This window comes from Dendrobium catenatum, unplaced genomic scaffold (assembly GCF_001605985.2).
Source record: "Dendrobium catenatum unplaced genomic scaffold, ASM160598v2 fragScaff_scaffold_718, whole genome shotgun sequence".
Lineage (NCBI taxonomy): Eukaryota > Viridiplantae > Streptophyta > Magnoliopsida > Asparagales > Orchidaceae > Dendrobium > Dendrobium catenatum.
In genome coordinates, this window is record NW_021319180.1 from 483,516 (window position 1) to 493,574 (window position 10,059).

The following is a 10,059-nucleotide window of genomic DNA, read 5'->3' on the forward strand; positions in this document are numbered from 1 at the left end:
CGGGGGGGGGGGGGGGGATGAATTGGTTATTCAAAAAATCTTAGATTTTGGAAAACATTTTAATTTTTTAAATCTTCTTAGTAAATTAAAAACACTAATCTTGAAATATGCAATTGTTTATTGAAATGAGTTTTACGGATAATCTTTCAACCACAAATATAAAGAGCAGTGAAATAAAATGCATAAAAAATAAAAGGTAATAGAAAAATACCAATTTTTATAGTTGTTTAGTCTAACTAGACCTATATCCACTATTTGGAGACTCCTTCTCCAAGAATTACACTAAATAATAGTGACTCTCCTTTTATCCCTACAGTAAGGTAGAGAAACCCTTACAAACTCTCTTCCACCAACCTAGTGTGGTAGAGAACCATTGCCTTTTACACTCTCCAAGTGATAGAAGTGTACATTCTTATCCTTTTTCACCTACATGGTGATTGCAGAGTACCTACACATCCTTTTTCACCCATTTGGGGAAGGTAGAGAACTAAGTATCCTTTTCCATCATCTAGGTGAAGGCAGATAACTAAGTGTTCTTTTTCATCCTCTTGATGAGGGTAGAGAATCGTCACATTTTTTTCACCCTCCTGGTGAAGGAAGAGAACCTTGCTCCAATTTTGAAGATCTTCTCTCAAGAGACTCCTAAGAAGATGGGAAGAAATTAGAAGAAAAATAAGAGATCATCACTTTAAGTAACCTTGTGAATCCCTCACAATTCCCTTTCACTAGATCTCTCACTCTCCAATCTCAAAATCTCTCTAAAAAACACTCCCAATAGTCACTCTCAAGTGAAATTTTGAAGCAAAGGATATGGTTGATAGTTTTAGTATTCTATTTATAGAAAACACATGAAAAACTATCCAAAAATTAAAATTTTCAAGAGAACCATCCACAATTCGTACTATACGATCATAGATCGTAAGTATGAATAATTCAATAATCATGATTTCATTTGGAATGAACCGTGATGAACTTAGTTTCGTACATTATGGGTCATCTTTACGACTTGATATCATACAATACAAATAGTTAAAAATGAACAAGTTTGTATAGTACGATCAAATACGAACCTGATTTCATACACTGTCAGTCGTCTGTATGACTTGACATCATACAATATAAATAGTTCAAAATAATTATTTATTACTTGGTATGATCTGGTATGAACTAACTTTCATACACTATTAGTTGTCTGCACGACTTGACATTGTACAATATGAAGAATTCAAAATAACTATTCATCATTTGGTATGAGTTGGTATGAACCAAATTTTGTACACTATCATTTGTCTATATGAATTGATATTGTACAGTACAAATAGTTCAAAAATGAATAATTTCATATGGTATGATTTAGTTTGAACCTAATTTTGTACAGTATCAATTGTCTGTATGAATTGATATCATATTGTATGAACAGTTCAAAATGAACAAGTTTCATATTGTATGATTTGGTATGAACAAAATTTTATATGCTGTCAGTAGTCTGTATGACTATATATAGTACAGTACGATCAGTGAAGAAAATCAAGCCATGGTTTGAGTAACCAAATTCTGGAGAAAAACTAAGTCAAATCAAATAGTACGATTTATATATATATATATATATATATATATTATAAAATTTTTATCACTCTCCCCCTGTGTGTGCATGGTTATCCACTTGCACTTACACTTGCTCAGACTCAAGAAATAAAAACTAATATATACATACTCTTTTTCATGAAATCCTATTCAATCTTGTCTTGAAGTCTTCAGCAATCTGGAGTAATATATAATTTCCCTGAAATATTAGTACTCACAGAAATAATAAGAAATATGTAATATATATTAGGAGAAAAATAATAAAATCATTATAATAATATTTGTTATTATAAAAATCATAATCTCAGTCTTGATTACTGATTTGAAGCACTTCTTAAAATGGATTGGACATTAATAAACCTCTAGCTGCAAGATCAATATAGTTCTAAGAGATACTTATAATCCATTATAAAATATTTGAATAACCAACCAATCAGGTAATGTATGGTGAGGGCATTTTCTAAGCATTTCTTTAAATCTTTCCCAACTCTCATAAATGGATTATCCTTCAAACTAAGTAAAAGAAGTTATGTCATTTCTAAGTTTGATAGTTTTAAATACTTAGCAAGAAATTATGATGAGCCAACTTATTCAAGTAGTTATAAAGCATGGGGGTAAAGAATACAGTCACATCTTAACTTTATCTCTTCAAGAAAAGAGAAATAATATAAGTTTAATAATATCATCACTAACACCTTTGTACTTAAATATTGCATAAAGTTTTAAGAAACTAAATATAAATTGAGATCTTCTAAGGAGAGCCCCCAAACTGAGAGTTTTGCACCTTTTGAATAATGATAGGTTTTAATTTAAAACTAATAACTTGGATTCTAGGTATATTAATGCTTTGATGAATTCCATCTACTAAAGGGTTTGCATAATCCTAAAGAGGTATAGAATGATTTTTCTTTAATACAGGTTCAGTCATTTTTAAAATCTTTTTGGTTTTTTAAATTTTGGAAAGGTTTCTTTCTATTTTAGGAGCAATAGACAAAATTTTCTTTCTTTTTGGCTATAACACATGCAACCACAAATATATAATCAATATTTAAATCAATTAAAAATAAAAGATATAAGTATGTCTAACTCTATAATTAATTCAATAATATATTTAAAATTTATTAAAAAAATACTTCCCCGATAATGGAGCCAAAAACTTGATGGGGGCTATAGAGTGTACTATTAAATTGATAAAATGTTTAAGGATCTATATCCCCTAAATAATGCTTAGGTTTTCGTTGATTTATAAAGATAATAAACCCTACTTAATATACGAAAGTATACATGCTGAATTAAGTAATGAAGTAATAAAGTAGAGTATTGAACCTATGAGGAAGTATATTTTTTAATAAATAAATACTATTGTTTACTCTAATTATAAAATTATTTTATTAAAATTAAAATGTTGGTTGTGAAGATTTAACCATTAAATAAAAATAGTAAAGTAATGGATACAATATTTAGATAAAATATTTTGGATTAATGAATGTAAATTATATATCTTTTCTAATGAAATTTTTATTTGTAATATGATTCAGAGCTTATATATCCCTAGATATCTCTCTAGCTTATAGGGGTGAAAAGGATATATGCTGACCTCCTAAAGTTATATCATTACTTTAAGAACCTAGCATATTTTACATCTTATGTCTAGTTATGCAAACATCAACAACAACAACAACAACATCAAGCCTTTATCCCACTACGTGGGGTCGGCTACATGAATCCTTTTTCTCGATTGTGACCTATTAAAAGTCAAATTCTCATTTAAATCTAATAAAGAAAGGCCATTCCTAATATTTTCTAACCAAGTCCTTTTAGGTCTACCCCTACCTTTCTTAACATAAGTCAAATCTAATACCTCTACTCTCCTAACCGGGTCATCGGAAGGCCGCCGTTTTCTGTGACCAAACAATCTAAGGCGTCTCTCTCTAATCTTATCTTCTACTGGAGCTACTCCAACCTTTTCACGTATATGCTCATTTCGTATCCTATCTCTAAGGGTAAAGCCACTCATCCACCTGAGCATCCTCATCTTTGCCACACTTAACATAGTATTATGCTTCTCTTTGAATGGCCAACATTCGGCACCATAAAGCATTGCAGGCCTCACTACCATCTTATAGAACTTTCCCTTAAGTTTGAGGGGTACATTTATATCACATAACAAGCCCGATGCATTCCTCCACTTCAACCATCCAACTTGAATTCTGCTGATAATATCCCCATCTATTTCACCATCACTCTGAACAATAGATCCAAGATATCTAAAATGTGTACTCTTATTAATGACTTGATCGCCCAAAGTCACAATCCCCTCACTAGGTCTATTACTTCTAAAATTACACTCCATATATTCCGTTTTAGATCTACTCAAGCGAAAACCTTTAGACTCTAAGGTTGACCTCCAAAATTCAAGTTTACCTTCAACTCCATCTCTAGTCTTATCAACAAGAAGAATATCATCAGCAAAAAGCATACACCAAGGTACATCCTCTTGCAAATGTCTAGTGAGAACATCCATGACTAAAGCAAAAAGATACGGGCTTAAGGCTGATCCTTTATGGGGAAATACTTGGTCAATCCACCTTGTGTTTGAACACAAGTAATAGCTCCTGCATACATATCTTTAATGATTTGAATAAGCATTATTGACTCCTTTCTTTTCAAGAACTCTCCATAGCACTTCTCTTGGAACTTTAGCATATTATTTTTCTAAATCAATAAATATCATATGTAGATCCTCCTTATTTTCTCTATATTTCTCCATCAAACCTTTAGTTATGCAAACATACTATTATAATATTCCTGATTATTATTGTTTTCCTCTATCAATGCTATACATCACAATAGGTTTTAACTACACACATGAACACTATATGTATTAAATAAAGTGCAAGAAAATATTGAAAATATTATTTAGCTTTAAAGCATAAGATTCTTCATTACTACTTTATATGTTCTCTACATTATCTCACCAAAAATAGAGAATTAACTGGATATAGAACAAGAGATAAGCAAACTGAAATCATAGATGAACAAAATACAAGAGAATGATATCATTAGGAAGGATCAATGTATCTCCTTTACACTCCTTCTTCCTTAACATACAAAGTTGCTTAAACGAAGACTAACTAAAATACTCTAATAATTGTTTCTTTCTCTTCTCTAGTCTCCCTATTAATTAACTCTAAGAGAGATCTAAATAAGTGCTCTAAAAATTATAGAAATTAGACTAGTGACTAAACTCCCTAACAAACATAATATCACTGCTATTTTTTAAGAAATCACAAAAATAGTAGGTGGCACTGCGGCGCTTGAAAGAGTTACACCGTGGCACCTATAAGATGAATTAGTACCTTAGTGCTCTAACTTCTTTATTGCACCGATGCTCGATGATGTGTATTGGTTACTTAGTGAACCATTATGTCACTTCTCTAGAAAATCACGTCCCTTGGTAGTTACAACTGCTACACCATGGGCGTTGTTGACTTTTAAATGTTGTGACATCCAAATGAAAGATTTGGTGCCAAGGCATGATAGAGAATACTATTGTGGCACTTGAACAGAGTATACATGGCCCTACCAAGTGGTCCATTTGGAACTATAGTGCTTGAATACAACATGCATGACACAACCATGTTCAAATGTGACAACTTGGTGGTATGAAAGATGGCATTATGGTGTGTAATTATTGTATACCACGGTGTTGTGCTCTACTTAAGAGTTTCTTCTATTTTTGAGTTTTTATTACACATAAATAACTAAAACAACAAATTTAAATTGATTAAAACACATATATAAATATAACATAATTTATACTTTTTATCTACTTAAATAATAAAGTATGTTCACTTTTCTTTCCATATTAGCTTGAGCTAATAAAGTGACAAGAGATTCACTTAAAGCTATTACATATAGGATTAGTGGCTTTCTCATAATGGGAGCCACAAGTACAAGAGGGTTTGTTAAATATCTTTCTATACTCTTGAATATTTTTTGGCAGTTCTCGTTCAACTGAAATAGAGCATATTTCTTACACAATGTTGTAAATGGCTGACATCAACCTAAAAGGTTTGATATGAATCTTTAGAGGTACACTAATCAACCTTGGAAAGATCTCAATTGGGTAAGTATTTTAGGTGGAGGCATTTCTATTATTGCTTTAATTTTATTCGGATAAATTTTGATTTTGTGATGTTGAACCACAAAACCCAAAAATTTCTCTAAAGTGATGCCGAAAGTATACTTCGAAGGATTCCTTTTAAATTAAATTCACATAATCTTTGGAAAATAATTCTCAAGTCATATAAATGATCGTTTCTTTCAAGACTTTTAATGAATATATCATCAACATAACCCTCCACCTTGTGGTGGATGAGTTTGTCAATGATCCACATCACCGCTCGATGGTATGTTGTTCTAGCATTTTTTAATCCAAATGGCATGACTTTGTAACAATAAACTCCTAACAATGTTTTGAATGTTATATACTTTTCATCTTCATGAGCCATTTTGATTTTATTGTATCCGGATTAGCGTCCATAAAGGAAAATATTGGATGTAAAGATGAAATATCCACCATGAGTTTTGGTATTGGAAGTGGAATTTCATCTAAAGGACAAACCTTATTTAAATCTCTAAAATTAATACAAACACGTATCTGGCCAGTCTTTTTCTTGATTGAAATGATGATAGCTAACATGTTGGATATTTTTACTCCCTAATAAAGCCAGCATCAATTAACTTCTTGACTTTTGCTATGACTTGCTATTCGAAGTTGAATCACATCTGTTGAGGTGCTTATTGTACTGGAACCATTTGTAGTTGGATTACTAATTTGTGAACTACTATCTCTGGAGATAATTTGGGAATCTCTTTATAACTCCAGGAGTAATAGTCTTTAAATTGTGATAATAACTCGATCATGATGTTGGCCTCATCCTCATTTAATAAAGAGCTTATGAAAGTCAAATGAGGAATTTTTTGGTTCCTAGATGTGTTTCTCTTAGATCATCGATTGTATATTTAATCTCCTCTTTATGTTTTGGAGGACATACCTAACTTGAGAGTCTTCCATATTATATGAAGTTTCTAAACATATTTCATTAAAATATTTAACATTTTCCAAAAAGAGACTATTTTACTTTAATTTTTTTTGATATAATTAAGCAATATTCATCATCATCAGATGAATGTAGAGTAGCAAAGACAACACCCATTCTTGATGTGTATTAATGCTATTTTTTACTCCATAGGTGTTCAAATTGACGGGCATCACCTCTAGTCCAATTTGAAGGTGTTAAGCTTTGCTTAGTAAATTTATTCACATAATTTGATACCATTAAAAAGGTAATTCTATTATCTCATCCTCAAATGGATCATCAAGGGTTACATCAATTTTAAGGGGTTACTCATGGAAGATACAAAGGTATTATCTTTACAATCTTGATCTAAAGGAAGCGAGGCTTTCACCTCTGACCTTTTAACTTCTTTTTGTAAAATGTGGGGTTAAAGTAATATTTTACCATATATTTTTAACTTCTCTCTATGATAGAAATATTCAAATTATTTTACCTAGAAACCTGAAACCTATCCTCATAATTATAAATATCTATAGAAATCTCAAACTTTATTTGATTGTTAAATTTCTTATGTTCTACAACCTATGGAGTTTTCTGAAACATATAAGACTCTTCATTCAAACTAGATTCCAAATCAATATATCTTAAAATCTTCCTTAATTACATATATTTCTCTTTATTTTATTGTATAATTTGGTTTTTCCATCCTCGACCTCTTCCTCTAGATCGTTGTGACATTCTTCCATTTCTTTGAGAAGGAGGTGTAGGTGACTAATGAATGTCGTGTACGAGGTTGGAACAATTTCTTCTCGTTTTTTCTTTTATTTTTCTTTCTTTTCTATTATTTATTTTTCTTTTATTTTATCAAGTTTGAGACTTTTAGTGAAAGCAATATGATTCTTAGATAGATAGTGTGAAACATCTTCATATATACTATCTTTGTGAATTTAAAATAGTTGCAGGTCACCTTTGATGTAGTGCTCTACCCCCTCTTGAGAGTATTTGATACATTGATGCAAGGTTAAAAGTCATCATTAAATATTCATGGAGCTAGGGTCCACCTACAAGAGTATTAAAAGAAGCTTTAAAATATATTATATGGAATTTGGCTTTGGCTTTTATGGTTTCTATCTCTAAAAGTAAGGTTATTAAACCCAAAATTCTCTCACATTTCTTGTTGATTCCCCATAAAATTATTTTATCAGATTTGAGATTACGAGAATCCACTTTCAATTATACAAGAGTTTTAAGAGTCATAATGTTGACAGATGCACTGAGATCAACAAGCATACAAGAAAAATTTAAATTGTATATATTCACAGAGATATAGAGTAGATAATTATGATCTGCAGTTCCTAAAAGAAAATCTTCATCTAAAAATTTGATCCCTAGAACTTCTTTGAAGTATAATACTTCTTCTTCCTGTGTTGATGCTAGCTGAGTTATACAGATCTCTTGATTGAGTAAAGCTTTGACTAAAACCTCCCTTATTTACTTAAAAAGAACCAAAGCATCTTAAATGCTCAGTTTCACAGGCAGCTTTTTGAGGTGAGCTAACATGTTGTACTACACTCTAGGAATTTCCATACTCTCTTCATCTGGTTGTTGATTTTTTTGAGGTTGATTGGAAACTTCAAGATTATCTACAACTTTCTTCCCTTTATCATTAGTTGTAGTTCATGGAGGTAAGACTTTACCACAACAAAGATTGACTTAAACTACTTCTTTTGGTGAAGGATCTTTATTGGGTTTTGATTGTTGATCTTTGATTGTCATTTGATTGTCTTTTGATGGACTATCTGAATTAGAAATTTCTAATTCATTACTAATAGGATCACCTTGAATACCAAGTATAGGGGAATCACTATCATAATAATATTTGAATTATTCATCTATATCATTTCTAGGTGTTTCTTAAGAACTATTTTCATCTTTATTTGAATTTTGTTCCAAATATTCATCAACTAAAATAAACTTGATATGTATAGTATCCTTTTTCATTACTTTCTTAGTCCTAGGCAGGATTAAATAAAAGCTATACATAATTAATGGTTTAAGAGACATATGTTATACCATTTATAGAAATAACTATTTTATCAAATCCTAACTTTATATTATTCTTCTCCTCCTCCCTCGAGACTTCAGAAGCTTGATCAACTCCGGCTTAAGCTCTTTGGTTAGAACTTTATTCTACTTGTCCTCATATGCTACTAGATCAACCTAGATGGGATTATGTTCTCTTGGTGGTTCCTAAAAAGATGAATGATACAATTTACTAAGGGTTCTCTTAGAGGAGTGAGATAAATCAACATCCCACTTGTCATGAGATTTTGAGATCAGAGAAGGTATAGAAGGCTCACCAACTATAAATTTAGTAGATCCTTGACTTGAATCTATTAAATATTCTTTAGGTATCTCAACTGTCACATCTCTATAATTCCTATCAAGACACACTTTGAAAGTTATGAAATCTTCCAATTCATGGTCAAGTAATTGGTGATATGGATAATATTTGGGTTACCCTACTTTTCCTACCTCTTTTAATTTCTTAGGATTAGGAAGCTTAAATCTTAGCTTCTTTGTGAGGATTTTAAACGTATTTGTAATAGCCTCTCTGTTGAATGGATATATTTTATTCTTAAAGTAGTCAAAAATTTTTTTCTCTATTCTAGAGTTAGACAAGGTTGGAGTTTGGACTACTGATCACTTTGGGGTCTATTATAATGTTGGCACTGAGGAGGACAACTCAGATTCTCTTCCTGAATCTACATTGACTATTTCCTTTTATCAACTATAGACATTGATCCTGATTTCTTTTCCAGCACCTTTTGAAATTTCCTTTACTTCATCTCTAAAGAAGATTGATCTTTAAGAAATAGTAGTTGAGATATGCCTTCTTGAAGGTTTGAAGCTTTAACTAATAATTCTCAAAAGTCTTGATCATAAAGCCTTTCAGCAAGAAGGCAACTAGAGCATGAATATTTTCAAGAGGATCTCTATAGCATGTTGTTTTTATAACTATGGTTCACACCTCATGCTAAGTTTTCTCCAACTCAAGATGTAATCTACTAAACTTTCGCCTGGTTTCTGCTTATCTACTATGAGACCACTGATGGTAATGTAATGCTTTGCATCGAAGAACTTCTTTAGAAATAAACCTTCAAATGCACTGAAAGTTCAAACCAAACCACTGGGCAGTTCATCGTACCAATTAAATGAAATACCAGATAAATTATAGAGAAATTATTAGAACAACAGTGCATCATTCCTTCCAACCTTACAACGACTAGCTTTAAAAGCTACTAGATGTTATTTAGGGTTTCCTGTAGCATCAAAACTCTTAAAATAATGGTGGTATAAATTCTTTTGGATAAGTGACCAAGTCATATGC

The 10,059-nt window shown here is 31.2% G+C and overlaps 1 non-coding gene across 1 annotated transcript; it reads left to right on the forward strand.

Annotated features, from left to right (window-relative positions):
* Positions 1-2,023: 2,023 nt before the first annotated feature.
* Positions 2,024-2,130, forward strand: LOC114579979. Its single transcript, XR_003701265.1, has one exon. It is a non-coding gene; the product is annotated as a small nucleolar RNA R71 (small nucleolar RNA).
* The last annotated feature ends 7,929 nt before the right edge of the window (positions 2,131-10,059 follow it).